The sequence below is a fragment of the Aythya ferina genome (genome assembly GCF_964211825.1).
Source record: "Aythya ferina genome assembly, chromosome: 3".
In the NCBI taxonomy this organism is placed as follows: domain Eukaryota; kingdom Metazoa; phylum Chordata; class Aves; order Anseriformes; family Anatidae; genus Aythya; species Aythya ferina.
Genome location: NC_140298.1, coordinates 28,773,761 through 28,787,495, shown reverse-complemented (window position 1 = coordinate 28,787,495; position 13,735 = coordinate 28,773,761). Strand labels below are relative to the sequence as shown.

The window sequence follows — 13,735 nt, the reverse complement described above, 5'->3', positions numbered from 1 at the left end:
TGGAGCAGTGAAACTGGATAATGGGACCTGCTGTATGGAAGGAAGGGCTTTTCAAAGGCCAGCTGGGAGCACAAAATGGGAGGGCAGCAATGAGGCATGGCCCTCACCTCAGGTTGTGGCCAGCAATGACACACAAGTGCCAGAGTTCACCAGTCAGACCATCAGAAGACCAAGGTTTTAATATGAGCAAACTATAAAAGTGCTCCTCAGTCCCACCATTTAAAATGGTGGATCTGCTGCAAACTGCTGGATTAACTCCAACCACTTCCCTAAGACACTTTCGGTTTCATCCCCCTTATAATAGTTTCACTGGGATTTTGCTAAATAGTATGCTCCTCAGTTGTGAATGATTCAGAGCCAGATTTATAAAGACATTTAGGTGCTCCTTCCCACTGATTAAGGAAGTAAAAGCCTAAATTGGTTTAAAAATCTGCCCTTGGGAGCCGCCATGTGTGTCTGGGCACCCGAAACACTTGAAGATTTACTGCATCTAAGGACCAGTGAAAATCAGAGAAATTCTTTGCCAAACACAAACGGCAATGAGACATATTTTGCACTGTCAGAAGTACTGCCTTTAATTTTCTAAAGATCAGTGTCAATGAAGAATATACTGAGCCTGGGTTTGGGGGCCAGTTCTGCAAATTGGGTCTAATGCTGCTGCGATGGGACCAAGTGCCATCTCCACGAGAAGCCAGACCAGATCTAAATTGCTTACTGGGTGGTGCATTTTGGTAATATTTCTCCTGTTGAATTGTACCTTATTTGACACGTATCTTCTCTGGAGGAGAGGTGAGATGCTGTGCCCACCGAGAATCAGTGCTGCATGCCAGCCAGCCTGCAGGAGCTGTGTGGCAAGCAAGTGTGCACACGAGCGCTTCTTTTTTAGCATCTGACTTTAACTGCGCGCCTGGGCTTTTCATGCCTAGCTGGTAATGCGGGGCTCTGTAAGGCGCACGCATTTGTTCCTAATGGGAAGCTGGAAATGGAACGTGCTTCGAGATACTTATGCAATTTTTCTATGTGATCTGATTAAACTGATTAGAAGATGTCAGAGAATCAACAAGCAAAAAATGACCTTTTCAAACACAGTCAATTTGTTTGAGTCCATTAGGCTTATGAGAATAAATAAAACCTCTCTAATGCTTCATAATATCAATAATACCCCAGAAATTATTCCACACTTAATGGCCAATTTAAGAGCATTAAATGCTGTTAACAATCAATTTACTAGGTATTATTGTGCTTCTGTTTATAAATGTCTAATTAAACAGGTCATATTTGCTCGTAGCGTGTTACCTTCGGTAGCCAACAGCAGCACCTCGAGTCAAGGCAGTAAAACACCACTGCTTTGCAAACCTCTCTTAAAAAAATAACCTGAAGCCCAAGAGCAGCGCCGGCAGTGTTCCCGTTGCAGATCGTGGGGCTTCACCACGGGCCACGCTCTGGCAGTTCTCGGGGCAGCGCTGCGCGGCTTGGCACAGCCTGTCCCTAAAGTTGTGTCCTGTAGCTGCGGGTGCAAACTCAAGCTGGTCGAGCGCAGAGCTCCAGCACGTCGAGCCCACTACCCCTCGGCACAGCCAAATGGTTCAGCAGCTGCCCTTTTGTCCTGTTTCTTAAATAAACAAAGAGCAGATACAAATTAATGACCTAAATTTATGGCAAAACACACTGCCTTCCCAGAGCAAATAGCCTTAAAAGAACAGATGTTAAAATAGCGTTTTGTACTCACAGATAGGGAAAACAGCTACTGTGCAAATGTAAAAGCTTGGGATTTATAGAAAATTATATCTAAGGAGCCTAATTGTGCCACGCCGCCTCCCTCTGCACCGCAAACAGCGTAACCCTCTGATGGCGTGCTGCAGGGGATAATTATCCACCCCGCGGCACCCCCAGCTCCTCATTCCTTCTCTGACAACCCCAGTAAACTTTCTCCTTTCATTCCTTTATATCCCTTTTGGAGACGAAAAGAGCAAAATGATCATTTTGCCAGCGTGTTAAATAGTGACTGGCAATCCGGTGCTGTAATCCTAAATGTAATTTAGTCTCAAAGAATTGCGCTCACGCAACGCACCATCTCAATCACCCATTCCTCTGAATTACCTCTTTGTCTTACCCCGAAGGGTGCATTCATTGTGCAGGAGAGATTATTCCTTAGCAATTTTTTTTTTTTTTTTTTTTTTTTTTTTTTTTTTGCTGAGACTTATCTTGTGAACACCTATATTTAAGCAATTGTTAATTACGGACATTAAAAAAAGAAAAAAGAAAAAAGGGTAATTAAGAGGGACAGAGGGTTGGGGGGGTATTTTTTGATTTATTCTCCTGCAAAACCAGAGCGAGACAGGATCATGCGCGGGAGGCGAGCGTGCCTTGGGGTCGGCCAGCCGTCCCTGCCGCGCAGCGCTGGCAGGAGCCAGCAGTGCCGGGTCATCACGCCAGGAATGAAAAGGCGTCTCCGCTTGCCGCCCGGCGAGTGCATTCTGTTTATACTACACCACATTGTATTTCCAGTCTTACTCAACATTTTAATATACATCTTCTTGTCAGGCGTCTTGGCAATCGGGTACACGGCTTGCAAGATGGACTGAGAATTCCACAGGTGGACTGATTAGTGGGTGGCATTTCTGAGCTCCAGCAAGCTGTTAGCATTATGTCTGTTTGCTTTAGGTACAGATGTGAAATGATTTGACAGTCAATCTCAAAGTGTGTGCGAGTACTTGGGCTTCTTTTTTTTTTCCCCTTCTTGGTATGTCAAACTCTTCTTAGAATACAATCCTTACCCGTCTGGTTGTCCATTGAAAAAGCATCCCCCCTTCCCCCTCCCGGAGCCAATCTGGATGCGCCATGCATTATTCAGAAGATATAATTTGTAAGTGTCAGGAGTGGCTTTGGTTTTTTTGCTGTTAGCTCGCTCAAGGACCACAGCTGTCGCGACCAAGAGTCCTCTTCGGGCACAGGGGTTATCCCGCCGCAAAGGCGAATTGTTGACTTCGTGCAGCTTGTCCGAACGCAAGTTTCCTTAACAAAGCCACAGTCGTAAGCAAATGGTGTTTGACAAGTGGAATTTTCTGTTGACTTGCTCATTTCATTTTCTTCTTTTGGCAGAAACACTTGGAACTTGATTTTCTTGCAGTTACTATGAGCCCAGAATAATAACTCCTAAATCAACACTGAGGAGGTGGAAAGGTACAACAACACAAACACTCAGTAACAGTCAGGACAGCGACATGGAAATATGAGTTGACATGCAGAATAACCACAAGTGGTGCATAATTTATTGATTGCACCTTGTCATGGGAATGATGAGCTCTCAGCTAGAGGAATTATATTTTATATATTTCACAACTTTGGGGGAAAAATATAAATATTATATATACAAACTGCATATACAGTAACTAATGGATAGAGCAAGATTCCTATTTCCAGATAGTGAAAAAGTTGCATGCATCCCACAGCAACGTTGTCTGGAGCCGGGCGAGCCCAGGAGAGGGGCAGCAGGCGGGCTGTGGTTCGGCAGTGCTGCTTTGGCACTCGGGTGAATGTGGCCAGCACAGAGTCAGCCCACCTCAGTGGTACAACTGCACACATGTCTGAAGGCAGGTGTGTTACACCGAAAACACTGAGCTTTAATCTTGCCCTCAGTTACGGCATATTTCAGTATGCATCCTAAATGCAACCCCATGGAGAATCGCAGCACGAAGCAGCACAGAAATAACTGCAAATTACACTGAAAATGGAGGGTAAGAAGCACGGGAGCTGTCTTCCTCTCCCCACCCATACAGCCCCCCAGAAGGTGGGCTCTGAGGGATGTAGCCCCAGCCCTGTCCCTGCCTCACCCCTCATGCTTGGTGTAGTGGCTGGGGTGTGTGCTGGGTGTCTGGCTCGTCCTGCCCTGTCCAAGCCACCTGCCGCTTCCTCGCTGCAGTAATCACTCAGTAAGCAGTGTGCTGCAGGTGCTATGCCTTGCTCTGGCAGTCAAACAGGAGCACCACAGACACAGCACCACTCGCTGAAGGGCTGTGGCTGAGGCTCGGGGTAGCCGGCAGGCAGGGGATGTGCAAACAGGAGGACCACCGGTGACTCCACCAGCATCCCGACTTCACTAGATGGTTGAAACAGTGAACACAAAGGTGCAAGAAACCCAAGTGTTCTCCCTGTCTCAGTTTCATCCCATGGGAGCAGGTTAACAGGTTAGCCAACTGAGAAATCCGTTTCCACTGCTTTAAATAAATTGATCTTTCCTCTTTCTTTCTGCACTGGAAAAACATGTACGCTCTTTGATTTCTGCCGATTACCTACTACACCGCTCCATTTCCAGCCCTGGAATCAAAGCTTCCCCCAAGTAGCAAAGCTGTTTCTCCAAGTGCCTCTTTTCAGTGCTATGAAGAAACATGTCAGAGGAGACACAGCAATGCACTCCAAATGAGAAACAGGGGCTCAGCTCAGAGCTTGCTGGTATCAGCAACAGATTTGTCTATATCACCTTCTGCAGCTAGGAGAGTTACTGCCGTACATTTGCCATTTAAGTTGCGATCTGGTCTCATGCTGCTTAAGGAACAGCTTAAGTTGGAAAAAAAAAAAAAAAGCAGTTTCATCAGAAGAAACTTGTAGCAAAGCCTTGGATAGCGATAAATTTCAGTGGAGAGGTGCCCCTCCGTACCCCTAGGAGCAAAGAGCCCCCGGAGGGCTGGTGGCCTTCTCGAGAACAGCAGCAGCCTGGGCTGAAATGCAGTTTGGCTTAGCTGTGCTCAGGGCCCACCTCAGTTATGACATACGCTTTGCTTTATTTTCTCCCTCAAGACCCAGAAATATGTTTACCACCCTGCTCCAGGCAATATATATCTCACCATTTTCCATGATTTACAATTAAATCTTATCTCACAAGTGGAAATCATTTCTGAGCTGTTTATAATGTGAATGTGATGGAGACCTATGACTAAACATCTCATTTATTATTTTGCATTAGTCTTCTGACTTTTTATGAGGTTCCTCCACGTTAAAAATAGAGAGCGCTCCTGTTAAACACGTATTTTGGGCGACCTTCTCGGCAAAAGAAATCACCGGGCTGCTTGCACCCAGATGTGAATCATGAGGAGCGTGAGGACGACTGTCACAGGAGGTGAAGGCCCCTGTGAAAACGCTACAGCAGGCTGCGGCGAGGGGAGCGGGCAGAGGTCTGCTGCCTACAGCAGGATCACGGACCTCGGCAGCCAGGAGCCTGGTGGGCACAGGGACACACTGAGCCCTTGCTGGAGAGAGAGGAGCAGAGCATGGCAGTGCTGAAATGCCCGTGTTTTACCTCACCTCGCCCACGGTGCCTGCAGCTCCCCCGTCCTGCGCTGTGCCGCTTACTCATGCTCGGCTCCGTCTAGATGCCAGGGATGCGGGAGCACCACGGGCAGTACCGGCACACCAGGCCATGGGCCCCAAAGTGCACGCTGCTGCCTCTTCCTCGGAAATTAATATCTCAGCTAGCTAAATTAAAGCAAGCGGGGTTTCACCCAGGCGTGTTGTGATCACACCTCCGGCTTGCAGTAGAGACTTACCATGTAAACTGCTAAGCAAGGTAGAGCGCTCTCCCAGCAGGAGAAGACAATGTCTGGGAGCAAGGAGAAAAGGCAAGCACATGGCCTCAGGAGGGAGAAGGAAGATGTCTGCGGCTCCTTCTCCAAAAAGCTCCCAGATAGATACGTGCCTGCACTGAGGAGAGCACTGAGCTCAGAGGCACACACCTCGCTGCACAGAGGAGGCCAAGCCCACCCCACCACAGGGCTGGGCAAGGTGGAGCAGGAGCTGCAGAACCACCGCTCCCCAGCCCGCTGCTCGTGGAGGAGGCTGTCCCTGTGCACCCCAGCCAAGGGACACGCTTTATGGTTTCTGTGCCTCTGTGCAGGGCTCAGGGTTTGCCTCTGGGTTGCTTCTCCTGCTCTCCGCGCCTCTGTGGAGTGCTCTGCGTGCAGTTTCGCTTTCACCCGCCACGCTGGTGAGGCTGCTGGGTTTTTCTTCCCTGCTTCTAAATCAGTATAGCTGTTACCATTTTTTAAAAGTGTGAATAGCTGCAACAGAAGCCATCAATTAGCACGAGCAAGCAGGGCCAAAGTCCTTCCTTCCTCCTCCCCCACAGCATATTGTGAGGAGAGCTGTGCTCTTCTACTGTAGGGGTTGCTGGAGAGGCTCTGGAGTTGCGCGGTCCCACTGCCGCCGTTGCATCTGCTGCCGGCCGGCCGGTGTGCTCGGTGCGAGGGAAGCAGGATGGGCTTTCAGCGCTGGCAGGGAGACAGCGGGAGAGAGACCAGCTCCACAGCAGCAGCAAAGGAGAGGATTTTTCCCCTTTCTGTTCCAGAGAGCCTTCCAGGGCTGGGGGATGTTGCCAGAGGTTGCTGTTTTTTTCAAGCACCGTTCCCCTTCCCAGAGCGGAGGAATCGGCAGAGGGAAGCCCCTCCAGCAGCTTTGCTTAATTACGCTGATCTGTGGAGAGGCTCAAAAAGCCTCTCTGCTGAATAGTTTGCAAACTGGACCGCACATGCCAGAAGATTTCTGTTGATTAGATGATGCAGAGTATTAATTAGAATATAGATTATATGCAGGGGCTTTACCATAAGTTTGCTGCCATTTGGTACAGGCATGTGCATTTCTTGCCACATCATGTTTTCTCCCAGAAAACCGTCCTTGTGGAGCCCAGTTGCTACCATGGCTCCTGCTCAGCGAGGAGGAGGCAGGACTGCATGCCCATGTGTTGCCCCCCTGAGCACTGGTCCTCACCAGCCCTGTGAAGGATGCCAGGAATTGCAGCAGCATGGATTAGAGCCCAGGGGTGGGCGAGACCCATCCCGCCTGCCCAGCTCCTTGGCTGTTGCCACCATACTGTGGCTGGACGCTGGTCACCGGCCCAGCCAGGCGTGTTTGTGGCCACTGCTGGAAGTGCCAGCGTGTGCTCAGCACAGGCTCTCTGCTGTCCCTCTTAGACACAGCCTGCAGGAGAGGCAGGCTGCTCCAGCCACTGGCTGCCCATGGTCAAAGGGGTTCCCCCATATCATGCCCTACGTGCTGGGAGTTGCACTCCAAGTGCAGAAGGACATCTGGGATGCAGTTGCTCCTAAAAAAAAAAAAAAAAAAATCATTTTTTTGGACCACAATACAGGCCCACAACCCATCTCACCTGCTGCTCTTGCCACAGATACTTGAGAGTGAGGTACAAGGAGCCTGTATGGGGCAGTTTGGGAAACATACGGCCCACGGGTGGGATGTTTCTTTCCAACCTTTGGTTGGCTTGCTTTCTAAACTGTGATTTATAGCTCATTATCCATATAAATACCTGTGTTGTTTTTTTTTTTTTTTTTTCTTTCTGCAACCTCCTTATGCTCTTTAAAGGACTGGTACATGGTGGCACAGCGTTCCAGTGGTATATAGCCCACGCTTGATGAAAATTTTCTGTTGCTGATCATGTATAAGTAAATAAAAAATTACAGTCTTATATACAGGGAACGGGAGCACATGCTCATCTCCACTGTGCTCTTCACTGCCTTACATACCTCTAATGTGCCCCTCTTCCTTATCCTATTTCTAAATTAAACAGTCATCCTGTTTTTCACATCTCTCATTATATAGAGGTCTTTCCATATGTCTAACATTTGTTTGAGTCTCAATACATCAGACCATGTAACATGCTGATTCACAGAAATCTCACGTACTGTAATGACCCAGCCTTCAAAATCTGCCTGCATTTTTTAAAATCTGGCTCAGATTTTGACTTATCAAATGTTATCTGACCACCTCTCTTAGTCAGGGGGTTGCTAGCATCACTTTCAAGGCAGATTTAAGTTCAAACATTCAAGTTTGATTTTATAGAAACTTCAGTTTACTGAGAACAGCAATTTTATTCAGGCTTTTACAAGGCAGATAAACATTCCCCTGCCATGTTTGCAATGTGGAAACATCTTGCCATTACCCCCTATTACAGCTCATTTAAAAGCAGGCAACCTGGCTGCTGCCCACTCCAAAATGCCAGCGTTACATCCCAGAGCTTCTGCACCACAAGATGTCTTTGAAACAACTTTAGCCCTTCTGAATCAGGTAGTGTAGTGACAGGATAAGGGGTAATGACTTGAAACTAAAAGAGGGAAGGTTTAGATTAGATATAAAGAAGGAATCCTTCACTCAGAGGGTGGTGAGGCACTGGCACAGGCTGCCTGGAGAAGCTGTGGATGCCCCATCCCTGGAGGTGTTCAAGGCCAGGCTGGATGGGGCTTTAAGCAACCTGGTCTGGTGGGAGGTGTCCCTGCCCATGGCAGTGGGGTGGAACCAGCTGGTCTTTAAGGTTCCTGCCAACCCAAACTGTTCTGTGGTTCTGTGGTTCTGTGATTCTAATGCCATGTTCCTGCAGCAGAAAGCAAGTGCCTCATGGTACTAGGGGAACTCCTGACACCTGCTTACGAGGCAGGAGAAGATGTGGTGATGCAGAGGAGGGCAGTGGGACCTTCCTGTAGCTATTACATCGGTCAGTGCTCAGTGCAGGTGGAGGTGGGTCATAGCAGGTACCACCTGAGAACAAAGCACTCTTCAAAAAACTAGCCAGGCAAAATGGCATCAATCTTACTTAATGTTTGACACTGGATATACTCCTGTCTGCCTGGATGAGGTCCTGGGCAGCTGGCTCAAGGTGGCCCTGTGTGAGCAGGGTGTTGGACCAGATGGCCTCTGGAGGTCCTGTCCAACCTCAGCCCTTTGGTGGGTGAGCTGTGATCCTGCAGTGACACGTCTACGTCTGTGACTTGGCCAGACACAGCAGTCTAAATAATGAACAAAGTTGCAAAGTCAGCACAGGTCCAGGAGTGCAAGCTCAGTCCTGCTCAGGTTCACTGCAGGGAGAAGCCATGTGGCTTTGGTCCTGCTGCGCAGGCCTGTGTGGACAGCAGGTCCCCCAGTGACAGGGAGGGCACGTCCTGCCTGTTGGATTTACTACAGCTCAATATGCCTGGGCATATTGAAACATTTCATCTGTCACACCCTCATCTGAAAAACACCTATTTCTGGACCTACGTGATGTATTTCAGTGATATGCATAGGTAGACAAAGTAGAGCCTCCCTGGCTAGCTCTGGAGGCTGGAGACGCAGAGGGCTTGCAGGGCTCCCTGTTCAGGGCCGAGTGTTTTTCACTGTGCAATTCCCTGAAAGATTTCACATCTCTCCTCCTCTACCTATGAAGCAAACCTGATCCTTTGTCCCCCTCACAGCAGGTGGCTGTTCTTCCCCCCCCCTATGTTCACAGCAGTGTCCGAGCAAATCGATCCAGGCCGAGAAGACTTCCTACACACCACTCTTCCAGCTACCCTGCAATGCAACCCTCCCTGCCTTTCACAAAGCTTTGATGTAAAACACCCTAATTTCATGGCTGTAAGAGCCTCTACCTTCTGTTTCATGTTTCACATACTGGTGGATTTGTTTCCCCCCTGTCCTAGCCCCACACCCCTGCTGAGCCTCTGCTTCTTCCTCGGATAGCCATCCTCCAACTCCATTTTCTGAAACACATTTGCTCTTTAGAAAAAAAAAAAAATAAATAATTAAAAAAAAAGGAAAAAAAGAAAAAAAAGAAGAAGAAGAAAAAAAGCTTTCTTTATTAATTACAATAAATTGCATCATTTTTTACTGTCTACAGATCACCCCATATCCTGGCTTGGATCAATCTTTGTGCTCCTGTAACTGATTTCTGTTGCACTGAAAGGTTTGGATCTCTTTTCTGGGGGCAGATCACTGGGCTCTAACACAAAGGTATGGCTGCACACAACTCTTTGCTGCTTTTAACCCGTGCTGGGAGCAGGGAAGGGATGGTTTGGGGGTGCGGACACTATGCAGCAGCACAAAGGCTGGTGTGCTACCATTTCTTTTCTGGCACCAGCCTCCTGCCTGGTTTGTGGTGGTAACTTGGTGTGTTTGGCTGTGAGTGTCACAGCGAGGGCTGCCGGTACGGCCGCACCTCCCAGCTGCCACACGTGCCTATGGCCTGGTTTGGCGTGAGATGGGTTTTCCTGCAACACCTTAAAACCCACTGCTGCAGCATGATAATCTAAACCAGAAAAAGAGGGCTGTATTGCTGTAAATGAGAATAATTTAAGTTCTGTTTTAACGCTGCCGATTGACACATTTGCATTGAAAAGCTTTGCTAACGTAGACCGGGGCCAATGCATCTGAGAACCTGACGCAGGAGGGACAATAGGCAATCCAGGCCTCACAGACTATTTAAGAATAAACTCCAGACTGTGAGCTGCTCAGACATCTTGGTTGTCGACTGCATATAGGTGCCATCCTAAAACTGTGAAACTGAATACCCTTAATTTAAAAATTCATGCCCAGATCTGTGCTTTGCCCTTCATCCTTGCATTTACAGAAGGCTAAATCGAGATCCCAGATTTTACATCCAAGCACCGAAATGTTCACAATTCAGATTCCTGCGAAGGCTTGCAGACGAGCACATTTTAAAACCACATCGCGCAAACTGTTTATGTGCTAGAGGAGAGCCAGTGATTTTTCTAATGACAAAGAAATAGTTCTCTCCTCAGTTATAGCTCAAACAATCCCTATAATAACCACAAAGCCCCCTCTGCTTGAAATTTGCTTTGGGTGGATGGCAAGATTAAAGAACACAAAGCCCAGTGACAATTTTTTGGACCACTTTAGGGGCTTGAGGAGACGCTCAGCAGACACGTTGCCCTCTCCCCAGGCCCAGCAGGGCTGCAGGCTGGCTTGGCGGCAGGGACCCGGCATGGTTCTTGCCCTGCGTCCTCACCTCACCCTGCACCTCCTGCCCACCGGGCTGGCCAGCAGCTCCTGCAGCAACCAGGGCTGATGCTGGAGAGCTGCTGGCCCAGCCAGGTCTGCAGGAAATGAGGTCTTGCAGCACTCTTGGCCCACATGGCCCAAAGTGACCCCCACCCCCTACCACAGCTTGCAGACGCTTGTCAGAAGCCATCAGAAGGCATGATCCATGCAGAAAGGGGCTTGGGAAAGTGATTTGAGCCCCCTCTGCTAGCTTTTTGCAGCGTCAGTGTGATTAAGGTGGTAATTTATCGGGGTTTCCTATTTCCCTCTGAAAACCTAAAGTATAACGTATGTATCCGCTATGTATGCATGAAATTTCTGGGAACTCCACAAACCTTGTGATTTTAATCCTATTATACGGTTTATATTTAATTGATTGCTAGTCAAAGATGGAAATTTCACAGATCTTCTAAAAGAATGAATATTTTTAATCATCTCATTTAGCTCGCGGAAAGGATGCGTGTCCTCTCTTTAAACCAGCATTTTGCAGTGCTGCGCAGGTTCCGCTGACTGAGGAAGGCAGTTACCCTCGAAAAAAAAACAACACCAAAAAAACATGAAAATTAATCCAAAGCTAAATTAGTGACATGATTGTATTCCCATTGCATTACACTTAAATGCATATGTTTACAATATCCTTTAATAATAATAATAATTAAACATAGTAAAATACTTCCAAACTTGGCTCATAGCATAATTGTACTTCTAGTGGAAAAAAAATTATCTGAAGCCTTGTCAATATGCCACTTCCTCCTCCCCCATCTTTTAACAGAAGCAGCCTCCAGTGAAATAATCCAAGCTGTGTTCAAGAAGTTGGCAAGTGGGTCCAATTAAATGTGGTTTTAGTGTATTCTGGCATTTGCATATCTAGTTTGCCAAGAAGTAATGTTTTAGAAAAAAACACCATCAAAAAAAAAAAAAAAAAAAAAGAAACAGAAAAAACCCTGTATCGGTCCAGACAGACTGGATGGTGTGATGCATCACAGAACTTTGTCCCGTGAATCATACAGATTAAAAAAAAGCACTCATTTCTGTCTCAACTATTGCCCCTTTTTGGTTGACAGGCTTTATAATAATCTGTACATACTGTAAAAGCAAACACACAGTGTGAATATTAGAACATCGATGCAGCGGAGCAAAAACCAGCTTTAATATTTAGTGAATCATTCAAAAACTTAAAATCACAATGACCTTTATTTCAGGGAAATATTTAACGTCGCAGCCGAGCCGCTCCTCAGCTATGCGGTGATTAAACACCACCGTCCATCAAAACAGCGCCTGCTCACCGGGACACACCACCGAGGAGCTGGCTGCTGCTCCAGAGCGCTGCCGGCAGCGGGGTGCCTGCTGCTGGCTGTCTCCCCGTTCCCCTTGCACCCAGCCGCCCACCTTCCTCCTCAGCCAGCGCTGTGCTCGCCCGGGCCCGGCCTCAGCCATGGCCTGTGGGACGGAGGGTGCAACTGCTCACCTCGGCAAGCAGCAAGGAGCACAGGCAGGGGAAGGATGTGTCTGGGGAAAAAATTCAAGTGAAATAAAATAACAAAACAGAACAACCCCCAAAGCCCGCACGCCTTAGTCCTCTGCGATGCTAAGCGTGAAGTTATGCTTAATGCCCACTGGCCAGCCCCTTCTCTCATTTATGCCATAGCCAGGACAACCTTCGTACAAAGCAATGAGGGTTAATTAATAAAATTAGGCAGAGCGTGGTTCTATGGAATCTTTAAAGCCTTTATAAGTTTGCCAGTCCATTAGCAGGGCTGCATTCTCTGCAAACTCCCTGCTCCAATATGTGCAGCAGAGCAGTTAATTTCTTTTGGACTCGGTCTATGGCACCAAGCTGCTTTTTTTTTTTTTTTTTTTTTTTTTTTTTTTTACATCTTTATCCAAACAAACTATTAAATAATCAACAAATAAGAATATTTAACCAAAAATAATGAGAGGAATGATCACTCTCCTAAAAACTATAAATTAAAGCTATCCAGTCACAAAAGAAAGTTGAGTCATCCATTAAGCAACAAAGGAGAAGGAAAAAATAGATCACACTCGGATGTTTTTGTGGAGTTCGTCGCCTCACAAATGTGCATCATCTGAGGCCCGAGGAGGACAGGCGGCTGGAGCCTGAAATGGCTCAGAGACCATCACGGATGAGATGCCAAAAGTATTAGAAAGCTCCTATTTAAAAAAAAAAAAAAAAGAGGTTTGGGGAGTAGAAGGGCTGTGTCCCTCTCTCCAACCTGTGTGTAGGTTCAGACCCATAGCAGATGGGCGAGGAGGCACCATTTCCCTCGCCTTCCCATGGGCAGGGGGGTGCCTGGCCCTGCTTCTTGGGGCCAGGCTCTGACGGGAGCTGTGCTGGCGAGGAGTGTGCCAGGCACCAGGCTGCACGCTCATGGCCACGTGTGCTGTGTGGTCCCGCAGCCAGTCACCAGGCCACAGAATGGCCTCCTGGGGACAGTGGGGCTGGGGGTGGGAAGAGGTAGGGTGGTTGGCCCCTTTGCCTTTTTCCAAACAAAAGATGCTAACACACACACAAAAGGGGTCTGGCAAGTGTCCCCTGATACCTGAGGAGGATTTCAGATAGAATGAGCACCTCCACAGTTACCACCGCTTCGGCCTAAAACCCAGGTGTGGACTTTAATTCAAGCACACACCTCTAGCATTACCCAGAGGGCTTTAAAATTATGTTATCTCCCCGACAAATACCTCTCAAAGACTACATCCAACTGAAACCCGCTGACAGCAGAGAGGCGTAGAGCCAAGTGTAACATCAGGCATCAAACATGGTGCACAAAGGGTCTAGAGAGGTAGCACAGAAGATGTGGTGAAAACACTCGGAAATATCAAATCCTGCATCCAGCCCCAGGATAAACACGGCTTTCACTTGCATTTTTTTTCCATCCTTCTCCAGTGACTTCGGTGCCTT

The 13,735-nt window shown here is 47.8% G+C and overlaps 2 long non-coding RNA genes across 2 annotated transcripts in view; one reads left to right on the top strand and one right to left on the bottom strand.

Annotated features, from left to right (window-relative positions):
• LOC311434650 overlaps positions 1 to 13,735 on the top strand; it is an 86,023-nt gene that overhangs the window by 16,596 nt on the left and 55,692 nt on the right. Inside the window, exon 2 of the long non-coding RNA XR_014691622.1 lies at positions 9,653 to 9,718. This is a non-coding gene — a long non-coding RNA (uncharacterized lncRNA). The remainder of the gene's footprint in view (positions 1 to 9,652; positions 9,719 to 13,735) is intronic.
• On the bottom strand, positions 2,275 to 5,711 carry LOC311434851. Its single transcript, XR_014691771.1, has 2 exons — positions 5,544 to 5,711; positions 2,275 to 3,167 (listed from the first exon to the last, which is right to left on the bottom strand). It is a non-coding gene; the product is annotated as an uncharacterized lncRNA (long non-coding RNA).